The sequence below is a fragment of the Phyllobates terribilis genome, unplaced genomic scaffold (genome assembly GCF_046119375.1).
Source record: "Phyllobates terribilis strain yellow unplaced genomic scaffold, ASM4611937v1 Scaffold_1295__1_contigs__length_333007, whole genome shotgun sequence".
In the NCBI taxonomy this organism is placed as follows: Eukaryota; Metazoa; Chordata; class Amphibia; order Anura; family Dendrobatidae; genus Phyllobates; species Phyllobates terribilis.
The window spans coordinates 10,250-37,836 of NW_027364055.1; the positions used below are offsets into that span (position 1 = coordinate 10,250).

Below are 27,587 nucleotides of genomic sequence, written 5' to 3' on the forward strand. Positions count from 1 at the left end.
TATGTTTCTTGTTCAAAGGTGGTCGTCTTTCAGCCTTCCTTACCTTGAGGAATCGCACACCTTGTGCTTTTTGATACTCCAGTAACGTTGCAGCTCTGAAATATGGCAAAACTGGTGGCGAATGGCATCTTGGCAGCTTCACGCTTGATTTTCCTCAATTCATGGGCAGTTATTTTGCGCCTTTTTTGGCCAACACGCTTCTTGCGACCCTGTTGGCTATTTGCCATGAAACGCTTGATTGTTCGGTGATCACGCTTCAAAAGTTTGGAAATTTCAAGACTGCTGCATCCCTCTGCAAGACATCTTACAATTTTGGACTTTTCAGAGCCCGTCAACTCTCTCTTCTGACCCATTTTGCCAAAGGAAATGAAGTTTCCTAATAATTAAGCACACCTTATATAGGGTGTTGATGTCATTAGTCAACACCCCTCCTCATTACAGAGATGCACATCACCAGATTTACTTAATTGGTAGTTGTCTCTCAAGCCTATGCAGCTTGGAGTAGGACAACATGTATAAAAAGTATCATGTGATCAAAATACTCATTTGCCTAATAAGTCTGCACACAGTGTATACAGCAGTATCACCTATATAATGTAAACAGCAGTTGCAGTATCACATCCATAACTTATACACAGCTGTCTATATACATTATACAGGTGATACTACGACTGCTGTATATACAATATACAGGTGATACTGCGACTGCTAAATATATATAATATATAGGTGATACTGGGACTACTGTATATAATCACAGTATCAGCTATGTAATATATATACAGCAGTCACAGTATCACATATATATATTGTATACACAGCAGTCACCTTATCACCTATATATTGTATATACAGTAGTCTATATACAGTCTACAGGTGATACTGCAACTGCTGTATATACATAAAACTTTCCATATTGGGACTCACTCAGATCCCTGAGAAGGGGGTAGGATGAAAAGCTTAAGAGGGTCCATCGTTAGGTGTGGAGAAGAGTGGATCCCTGGCTGGGGCTGGTGATTGAAGCAGGATTCGGAACCATAAAAATGGTGGTCTGACGCTGGTACATGCTTGTGCGCGCCGCGGTGGCCCTTTTAAACCTTTGGTTGAAGGCCCATTGTGCGCGCGAGGCCGCACGCTCTCTTTCTTGCACACACTGACAAATGACGCACTCACGCACTCACTGACTGACAGGGCCGCAGCCACGGCGCGCACGCTCTCACAGGGGCCGCAGCGGCCCTTGCCAGTGTGTAGAAGTGAAAGGGCACGCGGCCGCCCGCGCACACCGGGCCTTTGGTGAGACTTTTAAAGGGCTACCAGCCCACTCTGTAGTACTTGAGCCACCGGGCATCTGCCCGCTTTAGAACATTGCCAATCCGGGCCTAGCTCTCTGGTTGTGTAATGTCTTCATCCTGGAAGAAGAAATCACAGGTAAATAAGAGAGATAAAACAATTCACAAGAGACCATAATATTAAAGTGGTTGTCCGGTCTTAAGTGACTGCAGATATTGTAGCTTATGTGACTGCAGACCTGGGAATCCCCACATTGTGTGCACAGCGCTATATGAGGATTCAACGGTTTCAGTGCCGGGAACAGCAGTCATGTCACTCCAAGTATGCGTTACGCACATCCCCGTCCACATTCCGACTAGACGTGGAAGCCTCGCTTAGCATACTTGCATTGAACAAGGCCAGAAACAGTGTAGTCGCAATATGTGGCTAGGAGCGACTGCTCGCTCTGTGTCGGCACCGGAGAATCCTTACAGTGCGCAGTGCATGCGATGTTACTATTCACTAGTCTGCAGTCACATAGAGTGACTGCAGACTTGTAATTTTAGACCAGTAAACCTCTCTAAGAACACTGAATGCATGAAAATGGATTAAAAACAAATGCTTAATTTTCAGACTATTCAAAGATTTAACAATTCTAAAAAAAATTGGTCCATTTTTTTAAGAAGGGAGGAAATAATGTATTGCAAGATTTGGCTCATTATAAATTTGTTTCCAGTTTCCATAGATGCAACAATGAAACTCTGGAACAATGAAACCATTATGGAAATCACAGGATGGATTGACATGTCAATGATATGCAAACGATGAAAAAAAATGGAAACAAATGATTTAAAACCTCTCAATTTATTCAATATGGACTATGAAAGAGCCATGCACAGAAATCCCTACACTTGTATGCTTTGTCTGCTTTCAATTAGCTTATTATTGGTTGTTTAAGGAATGTTCTGTCACTTTGGCAAATCATCAAGATCCGCTGCTGGCAGCTCCCCATGTAAATGTCGGCCAATGACCTCACAAATGCACTCAATGGGAGACAAGTCTGGAGATGCTGCTAGACATGGTAGCACGCTTAGACCAACAAACCAGGGGAGGAGTCCTGAGGAGATAATTTGCATATTCCCACTGCATTTTGGGGTAAGTGAAGAGTCTCCGCGAGCTCAAAGAACACTGGATTTTGGCTGTTGGAGCTGAAAAGAGGACATCGGTAAACCAGGGGAGGAGTCCTGAGGAGATAATTTGCATATTCCCACTGCATTTTGGGGTAAGTGAAGAGTCTCCGCGAGCTCAAAGAACACTGGATTTTGGCTGTTGGAGCTGAAAAGAGGACATCGGTAAACCAGGGGAGGAGTCCTGAGGAGATAATTTGCATATTCCCACTGCATTTTGGGGTAAGTGAAGAGTCTCCGCGAGCTCAAAGAACACTGGATTTTGGCTGTTGGAGCTGAAAAGAGGACATCGGTAAACCAGGGGAGGAGTCCTGAGGAGATAATTTGCATATTCCCACTGCATTTTGGGGTAAGTGAAGAGTCTCCGCGAGCTCAAAGAACACTGGATTTTGGCTGTTGGAGCTGAAAAGAGGACATCGGTAAACCAGGGGAGGAGTCCTGAGGAGATAATTTGCATATTCCCACTGCATTTTGGGGTAAGTGAAGAGTCTCCGCGAGCTCAAAGAACACTGGATTTTGGCTGTTGGAGCTGAAAAGAGGACATCGGTAAACCAGGGGAGGAGTCCTGAGGAGATAATTTGCATATTCCCACTGCATTTTGGGGTAAGTGAAGAGTCTCCGCGAGCTCAAAGAACACTGGATTTTGGCTGTTGGAGCTGAAAAGAGGACATCGGTAAACCAGGGGAGGAGTCCTGAGGAGATAATTTGCATATTCCCACTGCATTTTGGGGTAAGTGAAGAGTCTCCGCGAGCTCAAAGAACACTGGATTTTGGCTGTTGGAGCTGAAAAGAGGACATCGGTAAACCAGGGGAGGAGTCCTGAGGAGATAATTTGCATATTCCCACTGCATTTTGGGGTAAGTGAAGAGTCTCCGCGAGCTCAAAGAACACTGGATTTTGGCTGTTGGAGCTGAAAAGAGGACATCGGTAAACCAGGGGAGGAGTCCTGAGGAGATAATTTGCATATTCCCACTGCATTTTGGGGTAAGTGAAGAGTCTCCGCGAGCTCAAAGAACACTGGATTTTGGCTGTTGGAGCTGAAAAGAGGACATCGGTAAACCAGGGGAGGAGTCCTGAGGAGATAATTTGCATATTCCCACTGCATTTTGGGGTAAGTGAAGAGTCTCCGCGAGCTCAAAGAACACTGGATTTTGGCTGTTGGAGCTGAAAAGAGGACATCGGTAAACCAGGGGAGGAGTCCTGAGGAGATAATTTGCATATTCCCACTGCATTTTGGGGTAAGTGAAGAGTCTCCGCGAGCTCAAAGAACACTGGATTTTGGCTGTTGGAGCTGAAAAGAGGACATCGGTAAACCAGGGGAGGAGTCCTGAGGAGATAATTTGCATATTCCCACTGCATTTTGGGGTAAGTGAAGAGTCTCCGCGAGCTCAAAGAACACTGGATTTTGGCTGTTGGAGCTGAAAAGAGGACATCGGTAAACCAGGGGAGGAGTCCTGAGGAGATAATTTGCATATTCCCACTGCATTTTGGGGTAAGTGAAGAGTCTCCGCGAGCTCAAAGAACACTGGATTTTGGCTGTTGGAGCTGAAAAGAGGACATCGGTAAACCGCGCGCCTACCGGCGCGCGCATTTTGAAGCTTTTTTTTTAAGCTTTTTTCACTGTTTTCAGAACATTAACAATAAGAACATGGAAGAGTCCAGGAGCCATTTGGTGAGCTGCATATCCTGCTACATGTTCACAGACTTGCCAGTGGAAAAGCCAGACTTCACATGCCAGAAATGCAAGCTTGTGTCCCTGTTGGAGGAAAAGTTGCGAAATCTAGAAGAGAGGTTAACTACCTTGAAAATCATTAAGGAAGGTGAAGAGTTAGACAGAGCAGAATTATCTCTTCATGATTCAGAAAGAGAAGAAATTCGAACTGCACCTGACGAAACAGAGGAATGGAAGCATGTGACCCACAGAAGCAGGAGGATCGAGAGGCAGTCAGCACCCATACTGCTCAGGAACCAGTACCAGGCTCTCACACAGGAGAACCATGAAGAAATACAGCAAGATAAGACTTTGCCAGCAATGAATAACCTTGTAAGCCCTCAGAATCCTCCTGGATGGAGAAAGAAGAATGTTGTGAAGAAAAAACGGAGAGTGGTGGTCATGGGGGATTCCCTGTTAAGAGGAACAGAGGCCGCTATCTGCAGACCAGACATAACCTCAAGAGAAATGTGCTGTCTTCCAGGAGCAAAAATTAAAGATGTGTCTGACAGGATATCAAGACTCTTCAGACCTACAGATCACTACCCATTCCTGCTAATACATGTGGGGACAAATGACACCGCAAGAAAGGACCTGGAAACCATCTGCAGTGACTTTGAAGACTTAGGCAAGAAAGTGAAAGAATTGGGAGCGCAGGTGGTCTTCTCATCCATCCTCCCAGTGGATGGCCATGGAACAATGAGGTGGAATAAGATTCTACAGGTGAACAACTGGCTACGTCGATGGTGCCGTCAACAAGGATTTGGATTTCTGGATCACGGAATGAATTACCTATACGATGGACTACTTGCTAGAGATGGGGTGCACCTTACGAAGACTGGAAAACATGTATTTGGAAGTCGCCTTGCTACACTCATCAGAAGAGCTTTAAACTAGAACAATGTGGGAAGGGAAGCAAAAGGACAGAAAAAGCCATACAGCTGACAAATACTATTGAGATCTCTGCTACTGGAAGTGGAAAAGAAGAACAAAGACAAAAAAATCTAAATAATAAAAATATGGGAGGAAGAGAAATCAATCACAAACTAAAATGTTTTTATACAAATGCACAAAGCATGGGCAACAAACAAGGAGAATTGGAACTACTAATGCAGGAAAAGGAATATGATGTCATTGGAATCACTGAAACTTGGTGGGACGATACACATGATTGGAATAAAAGGCTAAAAGGATACAACTTATTTGCAAGAAACAGACTTGATAAACGAGGAGGAGGTGTTGCATTGTATGTTAGAAAAGCGTATATCTGCACAGAGATTGAAGCTTCAGAGACTGGGAGTTCTGTGGAAACTGTTTGGGTAAGAATACAAGGAGAGAACAACGGAAAGGACACCATTGTAGGCATTTACTACAGGCCACCTGGGCAAGCTGAAGATATGGATGAACTCTTTATGTATCAAATGACCAAGTTCTCCAAAAAATATGACGTAGTGGTCATGGGAGATTTCAACTATCCAGACATTTGTTGGGAATCTCTCTCAAGTAAAACTAACAGGTCAAGCAAATTCTTATCCTCTCTTGCTGACAACTTTATCTTCCAAAAGGTAGGGGAGAAAACAAGGGGATCTGCTACTTTGGATCTAATCCTTATAAATAGGGAGGAAATGGTTGAGGAGGTAAAGGTGGCTGGGACCCTAGGAGGCAGCGATCATGCTATTATAGAATTTTGGATAACTAGAGGAGGAAGACATGTGAAGACTCAAACTTCAAGGTTAGATTTTAGAAAGGCAGATTTTAAGAGACTCAGAAAGAGAATAGGAGGGATCCAATGGCTGGATGTCCTTAAGAACAAAAATGTCCAGGAAGGATGGGAAATTTTTAAAAATGAGATTCTCAAAGCACAATCGTTAACAATCCCGAAAAGTAGGAAGAATGGGAAGCATTTAAGGAAACCAGGATGGATGAACACAGAACTTAAACACATGCTAAAAAGAAAGAAAGAAATGTTTATTAAATGGAAAGAGGGAGGCATATCTAAAGAAGATTATAATGCAGTCTGCAGATCCTGCAGGGCACGTATCAGGTTAGCTAAAGCTGACAATGAATTAAGGCTTGCAAGAGATGTCAAAAGCAATAAAAAAGAATTTTGGGGGTATGTCAAAAGTAAAAGAGAAGTCAAAGATGCTATAGGATTTTTACAGGATGAAAATGGAGAAATGGTAAGAGAGGATGTTGAGAAGGCCGAACTTTTTAATTCCTATTTTGCATCTGTTTTCTCTCAGAAAGAAAATGTAACATCAACTGATCTTCACTGTCCTTTTAAAGGAATAGAGGAATCCAAGTTATCAGTAAACAGAAAGATTGTGAGGGAATATTTAGCTAACATAAATGAGTTCAAGTCTCCAGGTCCAGATGAATTACACCCCAGAGTACTGAAGGAGATTGTAGAAGAAATTTTAGAACCACTCTCCATAATCTTTGAAAATTCTTGGAGAACAGGAGAAGTCCCAGAAGACTGGAGAAGAGCAAATGTTGTTCCTATCTTCAAAAAGGGGAAGAAGGTGGACCCAGGGAACTATAGGCCGGTGAGTCTGACTTCTATACCAGGAAAGATCTTTGAACAAATTATTAAACAACATGTATGTAAGTACATGGATAAGAATGAAGTGATTAACCAGAGTCAGCATGGGTTTGTAACTAACAAGTCATGTCAGACTAACTTAATTTCCTTCTATGACAGAATCACTGACTGGGTGGATCAGGGAAATGCTGTAGATATAGTATATCTTGACTTCAGCAAAGCATTTGACAAAGTATCTCACATCATCCTTATTGAAAAAATGACCAAGTATGCAATGGACCAGGCAACTGTTAGGTGGATTCATAACTGGCTTAGTGATCGGACTCAAAGGGTGGTTGTAAATGGCTTCACATCCAGCTGGATGAATGTCTCAAGTGGGGTACCACAGGGCTCCGTCCTGGGACCTGTATTGTTCAACATCTTTATCAATGATTTAGATGAAGGAATTGAGGGTAAACTGATTAAATTTGCTGATGACACAAAGCTAGGAGGGATAGCTAATACTAGAGAAGAGAGAGAGAGGATTCAAAAAGACCTAAATAAACTGGAGCAGTGGGCAGCAACCAACAGAATGGTTTTTAACAGGGAAAAATGCAAAGTACTTCATCTGGGCAATAAAAATGAAAAAAGCATATACAGAATGGGAGGAATAGAGCTAAGCAACAGTACATGTGAAAAAGACTTAGGTATACTAATAGATCATAGACTGAACATGAGTCAACAGTGTGATGCAGCAGCAAAAAAGGCAAATACAATTCTGGGATGTATTAACAGAAGCATACAGTCTAGATCACGTGAAGTCATTATCGGTCTTTACTCCTCTTTGGTCAGACCTCATCTGGAATATTGTGTACAGTTTTGGGCACCACATTTTAAAAAAGACATAGACAAACTGGAGCAAGTTCAGAGAAGAGCGACCAGAATGGTGACTGGTCTGCAAACCATGTCCTATGAGGAACGGTTGCAGGATTTGGGAATGTTTAGCTTGCAAAAAAGAAGACTGAGAGGAGACTTAATAGCTGTCTACAAATATGTCAAGGGCTGTCACATTGTAGAAGGATCATCTTTATTCTCATTTGCACAAGGAAAGACTAGAAGCAATGGGATGAAACTAAATGGGAGGAGACACAGATTAGATATTAGAAAAAACTTTTTGACAGTTAGGGTGATTAATGAGTGGAACAGGCTGCCACGAGAGGTGGTGAGTTCCCCTTCAATGGACATCTTCAAACAGAGGCTGGACAGACATCTGTCTGAGATGATCTAGTGAATCCTGCTTTGAGCAGGGGGTTGGACCAGATGACCCAGGAGGTCCCTTCCAACTCTACCATTCTATGATTCTATGACAAGCATACAATTTTTCAGCATTTGCATATCATTAACATGTCTATCGATCATACGATGTAATTAATTCCATAATTTTTCCTTCTTGGTGTTGCAATTTAATACAGATGTATTATTATCTAATCTAAATCATGACATGGTAACTACACCATGATGCCGAAAAATATCCTGATGCAGAAACTGTAAATGGACACGTAACACATCAAAAGCCACTAAACATGTCAAGCTACAGTGGTGGCCAAAAGTATTGGCACCCCTGCAATTCTGTCAGATAATACTCAGTTTCTTCCTGAAAATGATTGCAATCACAAATTCTTTGGTATTATTATCTTCATTTAATTTGCTTGCAAGGAAAAAACACAAAAGAGAATGAAGCAAAAATCAAATCATTGATCATTTCACACAAAACTCCAAAAATGGGCCAGACAAAAGTATTGGCACCCTCAGCCTAATACTTCGTTGCACAACCTTTAGCCAAAATAACTGTGAACAACCGCTTCCGGTAACCATCAATGAGTTTCTTACAATGCTCTGCTGGAATTGTAGACCATTCTTCTTTGGCAAACTGCTCCAGGTCCCTGATATTTGAAGGGTGCCTTCTCCAAACTGCCATTTTGAGATCTCTCCACAGGTGTTCTATGGGATTCAGGTCTGGACTCATTGCTGGCCAACTTAGAAGTCTCCAGTGCTTTCTCTAAAACCATTTTATAGTGCTTTTGGAAGTGTGTTTTGGGTCATTGTCCTGCTGGAAGACCCATGACCTCTGAGGGAGACCCAGCTTTCTCACACTGGGCCCTACATTATGCTGCAAAATTTGTTGGTAGTCTTCAGACTTCATAATGCCATGCACTCGGTCAAGCAGTCCAGTGCCAGAGGCAGCAAAGCAACCCCAAAACATCAGGGAACCTCTGCCATGTTTGACTGTAGGGACCGTGTTCTTTTCTTTTGAATGCCTCTTTTTTCTTCCTGTACACTCTGTTGATGCTTTTTCCCAAAAAGCTCTACTTTTGTCTCATCTGACCAGAGAACATTCTTCCAAAACGTTTTAGGCTTTCTTAGGTAAGTTTTGGCAAACTCCAGCCTGGCTTTTTTATGTCTCGGGGTAAGAAGTGGGGTCTTCCTAGGTATCCTACCATACAGTCCCTTTTCATTCAGAACCCGACGGATAGTACGGGTTGACACTGTTGTACCTTCGGACTGCAGGGCAGCTTGAACTTGTTTGGATGTTAGTCGAGGTTCTTTATCCACCATCCGCACAATCTTGCGTTGAAATCTCTCGTCAATTTTTCTTTTCCGTCCACATCTAGGGAGGTTAGCCACAGTGCCATGGGCTTTAAACTTCTTGATGACACTGCGCACGGAAGACACAGGAACATTCAGGTCTTTGGAGATGGACTTGTAGCCTTGAGATTGCTCATGCTTCCTCACAATTTGGTTTCTCAAGTCCTCAGACAGTTCTTTGGCCTTCTTTCTTTTCTCCATGCTCAATGTGGTACACACAAGGACACAGGACAGAGGTTGAGTCAACTTTAATCCATGTTAACTGGCTGCAAGTGTGATTTAGTTATTGCCAACACCTGTTAGGTGCCACAGGTAAGTTACAGGTGCTGTTAATTACACGAATTAGAGAAGCATCACATGATTTTTCAAACAGTGCCAATACTTTTGTCCACCCCCTTTTTTAGGTTTGGTGTGGAATTATATCCAATTTGGCTTTAGGACAATTCTTTTTGTGTTTTTTCATTGAAGATAAATTAAATGAAGATAATAATACCAAAGAATTTGTGATTGCAATCATTTTCAGGAAGAAACTGAGTATTATCTGACAGAATTGCAGGGGTGCCAATACTTTTGGCCACCACTGTAGGTGTGGACTTTTCTCACTGTGCTATGTGCGATATGCCACATCTGTAGTTTACCCCACAGTGGAAGAATAAATAACTAGATCTGTGTTCCTTGTCCTTTACCAAGTAATATAATGGAACAAAAAGTACAGTTATCAGAAGCTAATGGAAAGAATACTATAGCACACAATGTAACAGCAACCTCAGAGCAGATCCGCATCCACAACTTCCTGGAGACCTCCTCGAGGAACTCTGGATGTGACATCTGAGCAGCAGTCACAAACCGCATGGCTGAAAGGCTCCCTGTAAAGGCCAATATGCAAATTGCCTCTTCAGAGAAAAAGAGGACTTGAACTCTATAGCGCCACCTATTGGAAGCAGCAATCCTACAAGTCACAATCAACCCTTTAACGAGTCGTGCAATATGACTTAGGATAATAATAAATAAAGTCCAAATAATTCAAAGACCTGAACTGTGTCCAAGAACGGAACTAACATTTATTCTTTGGCTTTTTGACAGGTTCTTCAAAATGTTCCTGAGTAGTTTTTGCAGAGTGGTAAAGGCATTATCCTGCTGAACGGGGCCACTGCTATTGGGGGACATCGCTGCCATGAAGGGGTCCTTGCTCTGTAACAATGTTTAGGTGAGTATAGCGTTCACATGCTGCCGGCTCACCACACTTATAGCATAGTCCTCACCCAGGAAAGGTGATGTTACATGATACATAGGATAGAAGTATATGGGTAAATGGTGGTTTTGCAGTCCCTATTTTGCACCACACGGCCATCCTACCCTCCTATTCCTTCTCAGACACAGGAAATACTAACCTTCATTAATCATAACATTAAAGACATCACTTGGTCTCCGTAAAGGAACTTGATAAAAGTCATTCAGCCTTCTCAGGTCCCTTGCCATGTAGGCGCCTCTTTGGAACCAGGGCAGGGGGTGAGTTACCTATAGATAATAAATAAGAGTCATTTCTGATACTGTAACATCATTGGATCTGCTATATTGTGAAATTGACACATTTTAGAGTGCATTTCAATTCCGAGATAAATCTGACTTATGCAGCAACTCAGCACCAGGACACGCGTGTAATCACCTTACAACCTTCAAAGGAATCTGTCGCTAGGTTTTTTGCTACACCATCTGAGAGCAGCATAATATAGGGGCAGAGACCCTGATTCTAGTGTTGTGTCACTTACTGGTCTCCTTGCTGTCATTTTGAGAATAGCATTATTTTTTCTGCTTCAGATCTACCAGTTCTCTGAATGCAGAACTCTTTATAACCCTGCCCACACCACTGATTGGCTGCTTTCTATGTACACTGTGCATAGGGAGAAAGCTGCCAATCAGTTGTGTGGCTCATGAATATGAATTTACACCTCAATTTACACCTTTTGGCCTGGGACAGCTCATAGTCTCACGGCTTTCAGTATCACCTCTATGCTGATGACGCACAGATCTACCTATCTGGACCCGATATCTCCTTCCTACTAACCAGAATCCCACAATGTTGATCTGCTATTTCATCCTTCTTCTCTGCTAGATTTCTAAAACTTAACATGGATAAAACAGAATTCATCATCTTTCCCCCATCTCACTCAACCCCCTCATCTGACCTATCTATCAACCTCAATGGCTGTCCACTCTCCCCAGTCCCACAAGCTCGCTGCCTTTGGGTAACCCTGGACTCTAATCTCTCCTTCAAACCACATATCCCCATGCCCTTTTCACTTCCTGCCGACTCCAACGCAAAAATATCTCCCGGATCCTCACATTCCTCAACCATGAATCTGCAAAAACACTAGTGCACGCCCTCATCATCTCCCGCCTCAACTACTGCAACCTTCTGCTTTGTGGCCTCCTTTCTACAACTCTCGCACCCCTCCAATCCATCCTAAACTGTGCTGGCCGACTAATCCACCTGTCACCCCACTAGTCCCCGGCTTCTCCCCTCTGTCAATCTCTTCACTGGCTCCCCATTGCCCAGAGACTCCAGTTCAAAACCCTAACCTTGGTATACAAAACCATCCACAACCTGTCTCCTCCTTACATTTGTGACCTAGTCTCCTGGTACTGGCCTGCATGCAACCTCCGATCCTCACAAGATCTCCTTCTCTACTCCCCTCTTATCTCTTCTTCCCACAATTGCATGCAAGATTCCTCCTGTGCATCCCTCCTACTCTGGAACTCTCTACCCCAACATATCAGACTCTCGCCTACCATGGAAGCCTTCAAAAGGAACCTGAAGACCTACCTCTTCTGACAAGCCTACAACCTGCAGTAGCCCTCACTCCACCATACCGCTGCACGACCAGCTCTACCCTGACCTTCTGTATCCTCACCCATCCCTTGTAGATTGTGAGCCCTCGCGGGCAGGGTCCTCTCTCCTCCTGTACCAGTCGCCGTCACATTGTGTTCAAGATTATTGTAATTATTTTTTCTATGTATACACCTTTTTCACATGTAAAGTGCCATGGAATAAATGGTACTATAATAATAAATAATAATAACACTACACCAAATAGCCCAGTAAGTGACACATGGCTGGAATCAGGGTCTCTGTCTCTACAGTATGTTGCACTCAGATTAAGTAGCAAACGATCTGGTGACAGATTCCCTTTAATGAGACCACTGAGGTGGTGTAGGGAGACTTATAAACCAAGCAATGCTCCTTGGGAAATAAAATATGCAGAGAGCCTCTTCACAGAGGAAGCACAAATGGTCTCTGACTCTTGTAAGTAGCAATCCCATAAGTCAACATTGACCTTATAAATTGTACAAGCTTTTATATGGCTGCAACATAATTGAGTAATTATGAACTAATATTTTAATGTTACACAGAGTTCAGGAGATAAGTAAAATGTACTGTATCTACCTCCTTCTAGGTTGTGCCTGGATATGTACACCCACTATATACTGTGTATGTCTGCACCACTTCAGTGCAGTAAGGCGACATTACTGACTACGGAGCAGCCGTGCTCTTTAGAGCTGATGCATTTTTATTTTTGTGAATTGTTTCAGCTGCCTGAAGACCATTGCTCGCCATCTACCATGGGAACATGAACCGAGGAGTTAACTCCCGTGGGGAGTTATCCTACCCCTGTGCTGCACATCAACATCAGCCTCAGCGGTCTGCCTCGCAGCGGCGGTTATCTCTGACCGCAATCCACGGGTGGCGTAGTCGGACATTCACAAAACACTGATAAATAGACTGCCACACAATTTGGTCTGACCACCCTGAGCCACAGGATCGGGCTGCCACTACTACCCCCAGCATCGTACAGAAGCCCGGTTCCGGGTGCCCCACGGCCCAGGGGGCGAGTCACAAACGCACCAAGATATGGCTGTCCAGCCAAAGTGACAACCCAAGCAAGGAGAGCACTACTTAAGGAAGCAGTCAAGAGGTCCATGGTCACTCTGAAGGAGCTGCAGGGATCCACAGCTCAGGTGTGCGATTCTGTCAACAGGACAACTATTAGTCATATAATCCACAAATCTGCCCTTTATGGAAGACTGGCAAGAAGAAAGCATGGCATAAGAAGTCACGTCTGCAGTTTACAAAAAGCCATAAATAGCAAAAAAGTGCTACCCAGTTAGTTATAATAAATAGCAAGAGGGTAAAACATAACCTTTTATTCAGTATTATTTTAAAAAAAGGTTCAAAAAGGTGCAAGGTGCATGCATAAGTACAAGAAGTACCAAAGTACAATAATATTACGACACAATAGGAAACTTATCCTTATCCTGATGATGTTCCTATATAAAAAAAATAGGTCATACAAGACCTTTGAGGAACTGATTTCTCAGGTAAATGATGAATACTAACAAAGATAATCTCGCTGGTATAGTCCACCAAACAACCGTGTCCTCTCTAGCTATTTCCCATCCATAATTCAGCCAAATAAGATAAGGTATTGATGTAGATACAATACACAGCGTATGGGAAAGGTATATGCTAGTAAATGTATAAAGCTACTCAGCCAACCATATAGAACAACAACAGCACAAATGTATTCATTATATCCACAACTGAATAAACTATTTTGTGGCATTAAACATTATTATATAATCATAGAGGAAATTTTTCAACTTATCTGATCCTCCATTAATGATGGGTATGCAGTCTCAACGCAGGCAGGCTCCCGATGCGTTTCCCTTTGATCATCAGGGGAGTAAAGTGCCTATAATCATGCCCCCATTCGTTGGATATGCTTTAGTGGCTGGACCATGGGAATGGTCCTTTTACCCCCCTTAAAAATAAAAGTAGAAATATGCCTCCAGTGTCTGGTGATCCTGGATCCATTGAAGTTTTTCTTGATCTCGCTACTCTGGACATTATGGATTTACCTCGTAAAAAACCTTTTTATAAAAACAATTTGACTAGGCTTGAAATGCAGAGTCTTTGCAATCTTGAGAGTGACAAGAGTATAACCATCAAGCAGTCTGACAAAGGTGGGAATATAGTGGTAATGAATACTTGTGAATATAAGAACCTAATGGAGGGACTGCAATACCCAGAGAGGTTGGCAAAACTAGGACTATTCAGCCTGGAAAAGAGAAGGTTGAGGGGGGACATAATAAATGTGTACAAATATGTTAGGGGACAAGAGGGCACTCACTAAGACTGGAAGAGAAAAGGTTTCAGCACCAGCATAGGAAGGGGTTCTTTACAGTAAGAGCAGTGAGAATATGGAATTCACTGAGTGAGGAGACGGTAATGTCGGATTCACTAAACCAGTTCAAGCGGGGACTGGATGCATTTCTAGATACCAGGCAGATTTCAGCATATACTTAAAAATAGGATAAAATAGTAAGTTGATACAGGGATTTATTCTGACTGCTGGTTTCAGAGTCGGGAGGGAATTTTTCCTCAGGTGAAGATTGGCTAAATCATTTGGGGTTTTTGCCCTCCTCTGGATCAACTTTAGCAATTACAGAACTAACAGGTCGAACTTGATGGACGCAAGTCTTTATTCGGCTTTACAAACTATGTTACTATGTTACTATGTATGTCTGACATTATTGAATGACCATACTAGTTACGAGGTTGTAACCACTAATCCCACCAACGGTCTCTTAAGGGAGCTGAAGCTTCTTGTTGATGAAGGGGTTGCTGCTTGGGTCCTGGATAGTAAAGAAAGAGAATTTCTCTATCCACAATTTCCGATCATGGCCACTTTTTATTGTTTACCCAAAATTCATAAAGGGCTTAATCCCTTAAAGGGTAGACCTATAGTGGCAGGGACCGACAGTCTAACACAAAAATTGGGTGTTTACCTTGATTGTATACTTAAGCCATTTGTGGGGTCACTGAGCTCGTACACAACGACACAACGGACCCTTTGAGTAAATTAGATGGAATTTGTTTGGAACCTGATATGCTGTTGTGCAGCATTGATGTGGAAGCACTTTATGCCTCCATTCCTCATGCATTGGGATTACTAGCCGTTGACCACTATTTGAGCACTAGAGGTCGTCAGTTTCATAGACACAATACCTTTGTCTTGCGTCCTCTGGAATTTTGTCTCAAAAATAATTTTTTTCTTTTTGATAGGAAGTACTTCCACCAGCTCAGGGGTACCGCGATGGGGAGCCCCTGTGCCCCCTCGTATGCTAACCTTTTCCTGGGCTGGTGGGAGGAAACTATGGTCTTTTGTGAACCAGCCATCCCTCTGAGTGACAACGTCATTGTTTGGCTCCGCTACATTGACGACATTTTTGTTATCTGGAGGGGATCGGAATCTTCGTTTGGTGATTTCGTTACACAACTTAATGTGAACAACATTGGTTTAAGATACACACATGAATGCAATTATAACAAACTACCGTTTCTTGATGTCTGTGTTCAGAGAAATAACACTGGTGAATTGAGCACTAGTAACTATAGGAAACCAACGGCTACAAACTCTCTCTTGAGATGAGAGAGTAGTCATCCTGGCCCTCTTAAGAGAGGAATTCCGAAAGGACAATATTTAAGGATACGCAGGAATTGCTCTGATCTCGGTACTTTTAAGAAACAGGCCCATGATTTACGTGGACGTTTTGTAGAGAGAGGCTATCCTGAATACATACTTGCTGAGGCCTATAATGACTCACTATCTAGAGATCGAAAGACTTTGTTGACCCCAAAGGTTATGAAAGAAAAGGAGGAGATTTCAAGGTTCATTACTACCTTCTCCAGTGGGGCCAAGGGAGTCAGAGAGATTTTGAAACGCCACTGGCCGATCTTACTTATGGATGCAGACATCAAAGATACGGTAGGTCCCTTTCCTCAGATTACCTTTCGTAAAGGCAGATCGCTCAAGGACAGGTTGGTTCATAGTTTTTTCAAAGAAACATCAGATCCATCATGGTTGGGTAACCAGACAAAGGGTTGCTACAGTTGTGGCAATTGCTGCGCATGTAAATCCGTGATAAAGGGCAGATCCTTGGTAGGGAATGTGACTGGGAAAGAGTATGCTATACGTCATTTTATCAACTGTCGCACAACAGGAGTGATTTATAAAGCTACATGCCGTTGTGGAATAGAATATGTGGGCAAGACTAGACGGGAATTTAGAAGAAGGATAAGAAAACATGTCCGTGATATTGTAAACAAACGTGACACCCCGATATCGAATCACATTAATATCAATCATGGGGATGATGTTAACTTCATTCAGTTTATGGGAATTGACAGGATTGCACCCTCAGTCAGAGGTGGTAATTGGGATCAGAAAATCCTACAAAAAGAATGCAAGTGGATTTTCTGGCACAGGACAACACAACCCTCAGGTTTAAATGAACAACTATCCTTCAACTCTTTTTTTATAGTGAGAGGGCCAATCAGGGTTATCTTAGAGAGGGTCAGCCATCGACGAGTGGGGCGCCATTCTCGTTTCCCTTAGGGTGCCAACCTCCACGGTAGGTAGGGCTAGTTGAGTCCAGCTACCATGGGGACAGGCTAGATCCTCTCCTTTCTCCCCCCTTTTTCCCACCTTGCCATACACTGTTTGTGTCGGTATGTGAGCTCAGTGACCCCTGGCTATTTTTTCAATTTTTTCCATTTTTTGTTTACCTCTATACTACCATATTTTTTCCTTATCTTTATTGGCTTCGGTAATTCTGCGTTCATTTGTGTACGCTTATGTAGATCTGTGACTAGGTACTGTACATACTTTGTGGTATGTGGTCTGTTGTGGCTCTTATTCTTTATATTTGGTTTGATCACATTTTGATGCTTTCATATTGCTTATTGCAAAAAGCCATGTAGGAGACATAGCTAGCACGTGGAAAAAGGTGTTCTGTTAAGATGAGACCAAAGTAGAAGTTTTTGGGCTAAAAAGAAAATGTTATGTGTGGTGGAAACCTAACACTACACATCATCCTAAAAAAACACCCCCACCGTCAAATATGGTGGTGACAACATCAAGCTGTGGGGATGCTTTTCTTCAGCAGAGACAAAGAAGCTGGTCAGAGTTGATGGGAAGATGGAGGGAAATCCTGGAGGAAAACCTGTTAGAGGCTGCAAAAGACTTGAGACTGGGGTGTAGGTTCACTTTCCAGCAGAACAACGACCCTAAACATACTGCCAGAGATACAGTGGAATGGTCTAGATTAGAGGTCCCCAACCTTTCTGACCTTGAGAGCCACATTCAGCTATGAAAGAGGGTTGCGAGCCACATCCAGCTCCTGACCCACTCACAGTAGTGACACCCAGAACCCCTATTACCAATATAATGACAGCCAAAGCTTTTCCACTGAAATCACACCAGGGCAATATGCCAAGCTCCAGAGTTTCCTATCTTACCCCCATTCAGATCTGCTCTTCTGTACAGGGATACACACAAACGTCACTATCTAGAGATCTACTCTCAATAGCAGTTTGCTACACCTGGTGCTAATGCACTAAGCTGGCAGACAGCCACGAGCCACACATCACGGGCCCGCGAGCTACATGTGGCTCTCAAGCTACAGGTTGAGGACCCCTGGTCTAAATAAAAGCTTATACATGTGTGTGAATGGCCCAGTCACAGTCCAGATCTAAATCTCTTTGAGAATCTGTAGCAAGACTTGAAAATTGCTGCTCACAGACGCCTCCATCCAATCTCACTGAGCTAGAGCGAGTGTGCAAGAAAGAATGGGCAAAAATTTCAGCCACTATTATTATTATTTGTTTATATAGCGCCATTGATTCCATGGTGCTGTACATTAGAAGGGGTTACATACAAAATACAGATAGCACTTACAGTAAACAAACTAACAATGATAGACTGCTACAGAGGGAAGAGGACGCTGCCCTTGCAGGCTTACATTCTACAGGAATGGGGAAAGACAGTAGGTTGGGGGGTTGCAGTAGCTCTGGCGTTGTTCAGGTGGCAGCAAGCAAGGTCATGGCAGGCTGTAAGCTTGTTTGAAGAGATGGATTTTCAGGTTCCGTCTGAAGGATCCAAATGTGGAGGCTAATCAGACATGTTGGGGCACAGATTTCCCTAGGATGGGGGATATTCGGGAGAAATCTTGGAGGCGATTGGGTGAGGAACTAATAAGTGAGGAGGAGAGGAGGTGGTCTTGGGAGGACCGGAGATTACGTAAGGGAATATATATCGGGAGATTAGTTCAGAGATGTATGGAAGAGAAAGGTTATGGATGGCTTTGAAGGTCAGTGTTAGTAGTTTGAACTGGATATGCTGGGAAATTGGGAGCCAGTGAAGGGACTTGCAAAGGGGGGTAGCAGAGGAGTAGCGAGGCGAGAGATGAACCAGTCGCGCAGCAGAGTTGAGGATGGACTGGAGGGGTGCGACAGTGTTAGCAGGTAGGTCACAGTGGAGGATGTTGCAGTAGTCGAGGCGGGAGATGATGAGGGCATGCACAAGCAGTTTAGTAGATTGAGGGTTGAGGAAAGGACAGATTCTGGAAATATTTTTGAGCTGGAGGTGATAGGAGGTTGCAAGAGCCTGGATTTGGGGTTAGAAGGACAGGGCAGAGTCAAGGGTTACTCCGAGGCAGAGGATTGCCAGTACAGGGGAAAGTGTGATGTCATTTATTGTGATAGAAAGATCAGGTGGGGAAGATATGCGAGATGAAGGAAAGATGATGAGTTCAGTTTTGTCCACATTGAGCTTGAGGAAGCGAGAGGAGAAAAAGGAAGATATGGCTGATAGATATGCTGGAATTCTGGACAGCAGATAGGGGACATCTGGGCCAGAGAGGTAGATCTGGGTGTCATCAGCGTACAGATGGTACTGGAAGCCATGGGATTTTATGAGCTGTCCCAGGCCAAGGGTATAGATTGAGAAGAGTAGGGGTCCTAGGACAGAACCTTGAGGGACTCCAATAGAGAGGTGGCGGGATGAGGAGGTAGTGTGGGAGTGGGAGACGCTAAAAGTGCGGTTGGAAAGGTATGAGGAGATCCAGGATAGGGCAAGGTCTTTGACTCCAAAGGAAGAGAGGATCTGCAGTAGGAGGCAGTGGTCAACTGTGTCGAAGGCAGAGGACAGGTCAAGAAGAAGGAGTACAGTGAATTGTCTGTTAGCTTTGTCTGTAAGTAAGTCATTAGTAATTTTGGTAAGGGCAGTTTTGGTTGAATGGTGGGGGCGGAAACCCGATTGCTGGTTATTGAAGAGAGAGATTGATGAGAAGTGAGAGGAAAGTTCAGCGTGAACGTGTTGCTCAAGGAGTTTGGAGGCAAATTGGAGAAGCGATATGGGGCGGTAGCTGGACAAGGCGGTAGGGTTGAGGGATGGCTTTTTGAGGATGGGAGTGATTGTGGCATGTTTGAAGGCAGAGGGGAAGGTACCAGAAGTTAGTGATAGGTTGAAAAGATGGGTTAGGGATGGGATGAGTGTGGGGGTGAGGTTGGGGGGGCTGGGATGGGGTCAAGTGCATAAGTGGTGAGGTGTGATTTGGAAAGGAGATGAGTGAGGTCTCCTTCCATGATGTTGGAAAGGGAGGTTATGGGGGAAGGGCAATGGTCTGGGAAACAAAGGGGTTGTGGTGGTCGGACAGTAAAGATTTGCCGTGTTTGGTCAATCTTGTTTTTGAAGTGTGTGGCAAACTCCTCAGCAGAGATAACGGAGGTCGGAGGAGGCTGTGGTGGGCGGAGGAGAGAGTTAAAAGTGTTGAATAACTGTTTGGGGTTGTAGGATAAGGAAGATATGAGAATTGTGAAGTAGGCCTGCTTAACAGAGGCGAGGGCTGATTTGAATGCGAGTGTTGTTGTTTGAATGCAGTGAAGTCATCTTGCGAATGTGTTTTCTTCCAACGCCGTTCCGCATCTCTGGACGCTTGCCAAAGCGGTTTAGTGAGGGTGTTGTGCCAGGGTTGCCTATTGACTCGTCGCGCTCTGCCATGCACAAGAGGGGCGACCGCGTCAATAGCTGATGTAAGAGTGGCATTGTAGAAAGCAGTGGTGCTGTCAGTGTCGTGGAGTAAAGATATGGATGTCAGTGGTAGAACAGAGTCAGAGAGTGTGTGAGTGTCTAGATATGCAAGATTTCTGAGGGGGTTTGCTAGTTGCTGGACATGTGTGACAGGTGAGGAGGACAGGGATGAGAAAGTGAGTAGACAGTGGTCAGATAGGGGTAGGGGGGAGGTTGTGAGGTTAGATAGGGAGCAGAGTTGGGTGAAGAAGATGAGGTCTAGTGTGTGTCCGTCTGTGTGGGTGGCTGAGGAGGACCACTGAGTAAGTCCAAAGGATGAAGTAAGCGACAGGAATTTGGATGCTGTTGACTGGCCAGTGTCAGTGGGGATGTTGAAATCACCCATGATGATTGTGCAATGTCAGCAGAGAGAAAGTAAAGAAGCCAGGTGGAGAATTGGTCAATAAAGGCAGTGACTGGGCCTGGAGGTCGGTATATGACAGCTAATTGGAAGGAGAGTAGATGAGGACAGAGTGGACTTCAAAAGAAGGGAGAGTAAGGGAGGGTAGAGGTGGGATAGGGCTAAAGGTGCATTTGGTAGAAAGGAGAAGACCCACTCCTTCACCATGTCTGTTACCAGGGCGAGGAGTGTGGGTGAAGTGGAGGCCACCGTAACACAGAGCAGCAGGGGAGGCAGTGTCGGAGGAAAAAGAGATGACGAGAGGTAAAGAGGTCGTGGACAAAATGGAGCTTGTTGCAGACATAACGGGTGTTCCAGAGTGCTCCAAAGAGAGGGAGCAGGGTGGGTGGGCATTGGTCTTCAGGTTCCTTTTGATGGTTTCCACGGTAGGCGATAGTCTGATATGTTGGGGTAGAGAGTTCCAGAGTAGGGAGGATGCACAGGAGAAATCTTGTATGCGATTGTGGGAAGAGGAGATAAGAGGGGAGTAGAAAAGGAGATCTTGTGAGGATCAGAGGCTGCATGCAGGTAAGTACTGGGAGACTAGGTCAGAGATGTATGAAGGTTTATAAAAAATTTCGATAAAAAACATTGAAACACAAGATATATGGGGGAGACAGGTTGTGAATGGCTTTGTATGCCATTGTGGCGCCCCTGAGGGTTCAGTCGCCACAGAGGTACTGCACCTCAACCAGAGGTGTGGTGTCTCTCTTCTCTCAGGTAAGGAGGGAGTGCTGCCCGGAACCCCAACACCTGCATCCAACACTACACTGCTCTAGGCCAGCTGGAAGGGCAAGATGCAATGTGTTTTCTGCTGAGCCCTGTCCCTGGCTGGAGTGGGGGGAACCAAAGGTAGGGGGAACCAGTAGTGGGTGTGGGTGGAGGAAGTAGTTAGAGGAAGCACTCGTAGAAGGAGATATAAATAGGGAAGCCATCTTAGAGAGTGTGTTCAGTCAGAGGAGGAGAGTGAGAGGAGCAGAGGCTCTGCAGGAGCTCTGCTCCAGAGGCGGGCCTAGCCAGTGAGGCCCAAGTCTGAAGAGTTCAGTTAGGTCAGTTCTATGGAGCAGTTCAGAAGAACAGCTCGGGACAGTTCAGAAGAACAGTCCGGGGGCAGAGTCTCATTAGGACATCTGCTCCACAAGTAGGGCGAAGTCAGGAGGCCCAGGTGGGGAGCAGGGAGTAGGCTCCGTTCTACAGAAAGGATCCCAGTGGGTACGGTGCGTGCAGGACGGCACCCGTACGCCCCGCATCTGTCAGAAGACAGAGGGATCGTTGCAGCATTCTAATCCCCAGGAGGGTCAAGTAGGTCCAGGATCCGACGTACTGGAAGGACTTCAGAGCACCCGAGCAGGATTGAGAGTGGGCAGCGCAGAGCAGGAGGGAGAAAGACCCAGTGTGAAGACGGTCAAAATAGGAACACGAGAAAGTGGGGTTCTGCCAGGTATTCCCAAATTGCCTGAGGAAGGATTGAACCCCTGCCCGGTGAACGCAGCGCGATGAGGGAGGCCTTTACCTGCACAGTGCACCTGTGAAGTGTCTTAAGAACTGTGAGTAAAATCTTGGATGACTGCACTGCATTGCCTCCGTCCATTCTTTCAGCGGCACTATTGTTCCCCCTGCACTACAATGCCCAGCCCGACCACCACTCCATCTTACACTGCCCTGAGGCCTGCTCCACCTGTGGGGAGCCGTCCTATCACTTGCTGCCCTAACATCTGCCTCAGAGGACTGTTGCAGCGCTGGTGATCCTCACCAGACACAACAGGTGGCGTCACAAACTTTCTAACAATAACCCCTTTTTGCACTGACCGCCCTGGGTCACGGACTGGGCCAGCCACCGTGATATCCCCTGCCAACCGGCATCTAGAGGCCCGGCTGCCGAGTACCCCACGGCCCTGGGGGCGCGTCACCATGGTTAGGGTTTTGAACTGGAGTCTCTGGGCAATGGGGAGCCAGTGAAGAGATTGACAGAGAGGAGAGGCCGGGGAATAGCGGGGGGACAGGTGGATTAGTCGGGCAGCAGAGTTTAGGATAGATTGGAGGGGTGCAAGAGTGTTGGAGGGGAGGCCACAGAGCAGGAGGTTGCAATAATCGAGGCAGGAGATGATGAGGGCGTGTACTAGTATTTTTGCAGATTTGTGGTTGAGGAATGTGCGGATCCGGGAGATGTTTTTGAGTTGACGTTGGCAGGAAGTGGAAAGGGCTTGGATATGTGGTTTGAAGCACGGTTTGTTTCTTAAAAAAAAAAAAATGCTATGTTGGAATAGGGGTTGTCTGAAACAGGATAACCCCCTTAAAGTGAATCTGTCACCAGGTTTTTGCTATCTAATCTGACAGCAACATAATGTATAGGCAGAGACCCTGATTCCAGCGATGTGTTATTTATTGGGCTGCTTGCTGTAGTTTTTATAAAATGACAGTTTTATCAGCAGGAGATTATCACTAGAGGACTAGTAAGCCTGCTGCTAGGTAGTCCTCCGTATTCATGTGCTCTGTATAACCCGATCCCCACCACTGATTGGCGGAAAGCTGCCAATCAGTGGTGTGGGCGAGGTTATACAAAGCTCAGCATTCAGAGAACTACTAGAGCTGCAGCAGATAAAACACTGATTTTATCAAAATAGCAGCAAGCAGCAAAAAGCGTGAGATATCACTGTAATCAGGGTCTCACCCCTTATATCATGCTGCTCTCAGATGGGGCATCTAAAACCGGGTGGCAGATTCCCTTATGATTTAACTGCACTTTCAGATGACTTTTTAGAATAAGGAGTAGAGATGAGCGTTGTTCTACTCGAACTGTTCGCCAATCTCAAATTCGAGCTGTTTTGGGCGGTGTTCGAGCCGGTCGGCGAACACGAACAATTTGAGAAAAATTCGGCTGTTCGAGGTTATGTTCGATAACTGTTCGTGCACCAAAATCATAACTGGATTTTTTCTCAGTAATGATGAAAATTAATGTTAATACGCAGTTTGAGTGTACAGCAGGGCGGGGGGAGGGGCAGGGGATGGATCTCTGCAGGAACAATGAAGATCTCCATTTTTTTTTCTCTTTCCCGCATTTGCAGTGGGGAGGTGCAATCTGTCAGCCTATCAGCAGCGCACACACGGAGCGAAGTGCTTTTTTTCACACAAGCAAGGGCATGTGTGATTGGCAGTGTATGTCACATGTCCTTGCCCTATAAGACCAAGCCATTTTCCCCGTCGCCACCATTTTCTCACTGCTGCAGCTGCGTGTTAGACGGCACCGCTGTTGCTGTGTGCGCTATACCTTGTTAATTTCAAGCCAATTTTCGCACAAATATACAGATAGCTTGGGAGTAGGGAATAGTTGTGATTGCAGTCCTTTTAAGGACTAGGTTACAGCATTTCCTACGACTTTTATCAGGCAGGTCTGTGCTCTTAAATAGATAGATTGTGGGAGTAAAGACTAATTGTAATTGGAGTCCTTTTCAGGACTAGGTTACATCAGTTCCTATCAGTTTTTGCCAGGCAGGTCTGTGCCAGCGCTGTGCAAGTTTTTTTCACAGCATTTGGCTGAATCTAGCAAAGCTAATCCTTTTTGGCCTATTGCAGAGTGTGTTAGTCAGTGGAGTAGCCTATCTGTGTTGCAAGATATACCACCTGTGTATAGAATACCAATTTTTTTACTGCACCTAGTGAAGTAAAATCTTTTGGGCATAGCATCATTCTATTAGTCCATCTATACTGACCTCCATCAGGTTGCAAACTGAATATAATTTTTTTCTGCATCTAGCTCTGAAAAAATATTTGGGCTTCTAGCGGTGTGTGGGACTTGGTCTATTAGTCCATCTATACTGACCTCCATCAGGTTGCAAATTAAAAATAATTTTTTTCTGCATCTAGCTCTGAAAAAATATTTGGGCTTCTAGCAGTGTGTGGGACTTGGTCTATTAGTCCATCTATACTGACCTCCATCAGGTTGCAAATTAAAAATAATTTTTTTCTGCATCTAGCTCTGAAAAAATATTTGGGCTTCTAGCAGTGTGTGGGACTTGGTCTATTAGTCCATCTATACTGACCTCCATCAGGTTGCAAATTAAAAATATTTTTTTTCTTCATTTATCTCTGAAAAAATATTTGGGCTTCTAGCAGCGTGTGGGACTTGTTCTATTAGTCCATCTATACTGACCTCCATCAGGTTGCAAATTAAAAATAATTTTTTTCTGCATCTAGCTCTGAAAAAATATTTGGGCTTCTAGCAGTGTGTGGGACTTGGTCTATTAGTCCATCTATACTGACCTCCATCAGGTTGCAAATTAAAAATATTTTTTTTCTGCATCTAGCTCTGAAAAAATATTTGGGCTTCTAGCGGTGTGTGGGACTTGGTCTATTAGTCCATCTATACTGACCTCCATCAGGTTGCAAATTAAAAATAATTTTTTTCTGCATCTAGCTCTGAAAAAATATTTGGGCTTCTAGCAGTGTGTGGGACTTGGTCTATTAGTCCATCTATACTGACCTCCATCAGGTTGCAAATTAAAAATAATTTTTTTCTGCATCTAGCTCTGAAAAAATATTTGGGCTTCTAGCAGTGTGTGGGACTTGGTCTATTAGTCCATCTATACTGACCTCCATCAGGTTGCAAATTGAATAAAAAAATTTTCTGCATCTAGCTCTGAAAAAATATTTGGGCTTCTAGCAGTGTGTGGGACTTGGTCTATTAGTCCATCTATACTGACCTCCATCAGGTTGCAAATTGAATAAAAAAAATTTCTGCATCTAGCTCTGAAAAAATATTTGGGCTTCTAGCGGTGTGTGGGACTTGGTCTATTAGTCCATCTATACTGACCTCCATCAGGTTGCAAATTAAAAATATTTTTTTTCTGCATCTAGCTCTGAAAAAATATTTGGGCTTCTAGCAGTGTGTGGGACTTGGTCTATTAGTCCATCTATACTGACCTCCATCAGGTTGCAAATTAAAAATAATTTTTTTCTGCATCTAGCTCTGAAAAAATATTTGGGCTTCTAGCAGTGTGTGGGACTTGGTCTATTAGTCCATCTATACTGACCTCCATCAGGTTGCAAATTAAAAATAATTTTTTTCTGCATCTAGCTCTGAAAAAATATTTGGGCTTCTAGCGGTGTGTGGGACTTGGTCTATTAGTCCATCTATACTGACCTCCATCAGGTTGCAAATTAAAAATAATTTTTTTCTGCATCTAGCTCTGAAAAAATATTTGGGCTTCTAGCAGTGTGTGGGACTTGGTCTATTAGTCCATCTATACTGACCTCCATCAGGTTGCAAATTAAAAATAATTTTTTTCTGCATCTAGCTCTGAAAAAATATTTAGGCTTCTAGCTGTGTGTGGGACTTGGTCTATTAGTCCATCTATACTGACCTCCATCAGGTTGCAAATTAAAAATAATTTTTTTCTTCATTTATCTCTGAAAAAATATTTGGGCTTCTAGCAGCGTGTGGGACTTGTTCTATTAGTCCATCTATACTGACCTCCATCAGGTTGCAAATTAAAAATAATTTTTTTCTGCATCTAACCCAGCCAATAGTTTTGGCCTAATACCACAGTTTGGCCACTCAGCTCTGCTCGGTTACCATCCATTGTTTTTTTGTGCAAACAACTCCAGAGTTGTGAATTAGTTAACCACCAAAATGAGTGGAAAAAGGCCTGCTGCTGGTGGAAAGGGGAATAGGCGTGTTGGGAAGGGGAAAAAAGGTTGTGTCCGTGGGGTAGGTGCAGAAGAAAGACCATCTTCCAGCCAAACTAAAATGTCTACTTCTTTTAGCGGACAATGTGATAAGATCCCTTTCTTACGGCCACGCCAATCGCTACAAATTCCAGATGAGGCACAAAAACAGCAGGTGCTTCAACGGATATCAAGTGCTCCTTTAAGTGGGCTCTCCTCCACATCAACTTCAACATCACAAATACTCCAGTCCTCAAAGGTGTCACCCAAATCGCACTTGCTTCCTCACAGCTCCCAAATCTCCAGCTGCCCGTCTGAGTATGAGGTAGAACAGATGGTTGAGTCTGCAGAGCTGTTTACTCATACTATAGCCTGGGAATCAGAGGTCGACTCCAGCGCTTCTGTGAATCCAGACTAGGAAATGATCTGCACTGATGCCCAGAATCTTTATGAGTCGGATCCAGGACCAGACGCAGAAGGTTCTGACCATAATGTAGACCCTCATTCCCAAACTGTAACTCCTGTTGGTGGAGACAATGAGGAAGACGATGATAAGACTCAAATACCTGATTGGAGCGACAACTTTAGTTTTTTGTCAGGGCAGGAACAGGTTGGCTCTGAGGACGACGGGTGTGATAACGCACAGGGTGATGATGATGAGGTCGGAGATCCCACTTACTGTCAACCCACAGTCAGCCAAGAGATGAGGTCAGCAGAGGAGGTGGAGGAAGATGCTAGTGACGACGAGGTCAGGTTGCTCCTTCCTGGACAGAGACGTAGTACTGGAAGCACGTCAACAACTGCATCCTCAAACACAACTCTGCCTCTCACCACAAGTCGTGGTGGCTCTTCAGGTCGCATGGGTGCTAAGCCTTGCATAGCCTGGGCATTTTTTCAGATCGATAAAGATGACCCAACTCGTGTTATCTGTAACATTTGTCAGCAAAAGCTAAGTAGAGGCCAAAAAATACATAGTTTGAGTACTTCATGCATGAACCGGCACATGGACATGAAGCATAAGTTGCAGTGGGAAGCTCAGTGTGCTACAATGCGGCCTAGCCGGCCGGGCCAATCACCGTCTGCCATATCTTGTGCATCCGCGGCCTCTTCATCCTCTGTGACTGGGGGGACAGCAGTCACACCTGTTTTGGGGCGCAGACCTGCCACCTCTTTACCCGCAACAGCCAGCGTGATTGGCAGGTCATCATTTTCTTTGGAG

General features: G+C 44.3%; 1 long non-coding RNA gene across 1 annotated transcript in view; it reads right to left on the reverse strand.

Moving 5' to 3' along the window:
- Positions 1 to 817: 817 nt before the first annotated feature.
- The window catches only part of LOC141244072 (uncharacterized), a 321,876-nt gene continuing 295,106 nt past the window's right edge, over positions 818 to 27,587 (reverse strand). The window contains exons 2-3 of the long non-coding RNA XR_012308060.1: positions 10,726 to 10,852; positions 818 to 1,409 (exon numbers count right to left, since the gene is read on the reverse strand). This is a non-coding gene — a long non-coding RNA (uncharacterized lncRNA). The remainder of the gene's footprint in view (positions 1,410 to 10,725; positions 10,853 to 27,587) is intronic.